This window comes from Aplysia californica, unplaced genomic scaffold (assembly GCF_000002075.1).
Source record: "Aplysia californica isolate F4 #8 unplaced genomic scaffold, AplCal3.0 scaffold00304, whole genome shotgun sequence".
Lineage (NCBI taxonomy): Eukaryota > Metazoa > Mollusca > Gastropoda > Aplysiida > Aplysiidae > Aplysia > Aplysia californica.
Window position 1 is genome coordinate 453187 of NW_004797574.1, and position 2569 is coordinate 455755.

Genomic DNA, 2569 nt, shown 5'->3' on the forward strand with positions numbered 1-2569 from the left:
TTTTCTTCTTTTGATTTTTAGAACACCACGTCGCACAGAAGGGACTCATATACTTTCAAATCTATACTCAAACTCCCCTCTTCCTCCCTTCGTCGCACTTTGCTTCCCGTACTCGTCTGCCCCACGTTCACTTTTCCCGTGCAGTTCAATAATCCGCTTCCCTCGAATACACCCACGAATTGGAACCACGTACAGAAGGCTCCATTTCTCTTCCCGTCCAGTCCAATTTTTTTATTGCGGCCTCAGGGAAGGTCTTTGCCCCCTTTTATCTTCCCACTCCAAACGCAAAAACACACACCGCGCGCACACACATACACACACACACACACACACACACACACACACACACACACACACACACACACACACACGGGCGCACGCGCACATACACATACACACACGCAGGGAGAAAAAGTGTGCGCGTGGTGTGTGTGTATGTGTGTGTGTGTGTGTGTGTGTGTGTGTGTGTGTGTGTGTGTGTGTGTGTGTGTGTGTGTGTGTGTGTGTGTGTGCGTGCGCTGACGCGCGTGTGTGTTAGGCTACCTCTTATATTGTTCTGAGTAAAAAAATTCAACACGTTATTATAGTTTTGAATATACTGCCCAAAAATAAAAACCAACCTTTGCCCTCGAGAAAGCCTATAACTCCGTGGGTAAAGGGTTTTTGTGGGTCACCGGGTAATACATTGTATTTCTCTAGTTTTCCAATGTATATCCCCATCAGCTCCCTACATGTCAACTCCATCATAATTTTATTCATGCATTATTATTGTTTTAAAATTAAATGCTCGTGGTTGTACGCCCCCATCGACACATTGTTAGATCATTTTAGGAGACAGGCTTCCAGATTTGCATATTGGGGTCACATTGTTAGATCATTTTAGGAGACAGGCTTCCAGATTTGCATATTGGGGTCACATTGTTAGATCATTTTAGGAGACAGGCTTCCAGATTTGCATATTGGGGTCACATTGTTAGATCATTTTAGGAGACAGGCTTCCAGATTTGCATATTGGGGTCACATTGTTAGATCATTTTATGAGACAAGTTTCCAGATTTGTATATTGGGGTCAACCTGGGCTGAGAAGGATAGGCCTACAACATACAGCAGACAAACCGAGATATTCGATAAAAGAAATGTTCTCCCCACTTGGGAATCGAACTCCGGTCTCCTGCATGCAACAGCTAAGCATCTGACCGCTACACCACATACGCGATAGCCGATATAATCATTTAATATTTTATTGTATAGTAACAAATTATGGAAGTCAGCCACATCGGAGATTACTTGCCAGAAAGTGTAACTTGAAACATAGACCCTGGTCACATCACGTTCTTTCGAGATAAGATAAGTCTAGGCCTACTGCACATGACTGTTGTTCTCTTCTTGTTGCCATTTTGAATGCATGGCTCCATCCCCTTCAATGTGTCCCTAATAATGTGGCTACGCTTGTTTGAAGAAAAAAAGAACCTCACACCGTCCCAGTCCTAAAGAACTACATAGGCTGCCAAGCCGCTTATTGTGCACAACGCGCTGCTATAAGTGCCAATTTTTTTTTTTATATCTCTGAAATGCCTTTCTGAAATATAGATAAATAGATAGATAGATAGATAGATAGAGAGACAGATACATAGATAGATATAGTAAGAGAGAAACAGACAGACAGACAGAGAAAGAGAGAGAGAGAGAGAGAGAGAGAGGGGGGGGGGGGGGGTGAAAGGATCACTAGCTATTGGAACTATGTTCTCTGTACTTTTTTTTGGTAAGTGTTTTACGGCGCTCGCTACTGCATAAGCTCATATAAGCGTGCAGGACACATTACACTTTTTTCAGTTGGTAGGAAATTTTGAATTTTGCCCGGGTGGCGGTCGAAGCCTACTCTTATCGATTTTAGACCACCAATTTAAGGGATCTTTAACGTGCGCAACTTGAACACAGGCCTTCCGAGATTTTTCGCCCTTGTCCGAGAAGGCTAGGTGTAGATCTTTCGTACCAGAAGATCAGGGGTGTGGCTGAAAGACAGCAGTAAGAAGGAGCCAAGGAGTAGCAGAGCAAAGGCTGCAGAAAGAGTCAGGAGCCCAGAGGTGGGGGCAGAGGAGGTGAGGGGGTGGGGGCAGAAAGAGGAGACGAAAGCAAACGACAGAACATTGCTAGAGAGCAGGAAAGGAGGTGAAAGGAGACAATTTTAGAGAATAAAATTTCTCAGTAGCTGCCCGGATTTGAACCCGGGACCTTTGAATGAAAGGCCAACATCTTAACCTCTAGGCCACGAGAGCCCCCCTCTGTACGATTGTAAAGAGCACTGAGCACATTCCTTGCCTTGTGAAAATGCTGTGAAAATGAGGTAAAAATGTAAGTAATTTATTAAACTGGTGTGTGTGTGTGTGTGTGTGTGTGTGTGTGTGTGTGTGTGTGTGTGTGTGTGTGTGTGTGTGTGTGTGTGTGTGTGTGTGTGTGTGTGTGTGTGTGTGTACGCGCCTTTTTATTAATAAAAAAAAAAACACATAAATATAAGCAGACAAAATTTTCAAACACGAGAAATGTGTCTCTTCAAAGCTGTTATGACAAA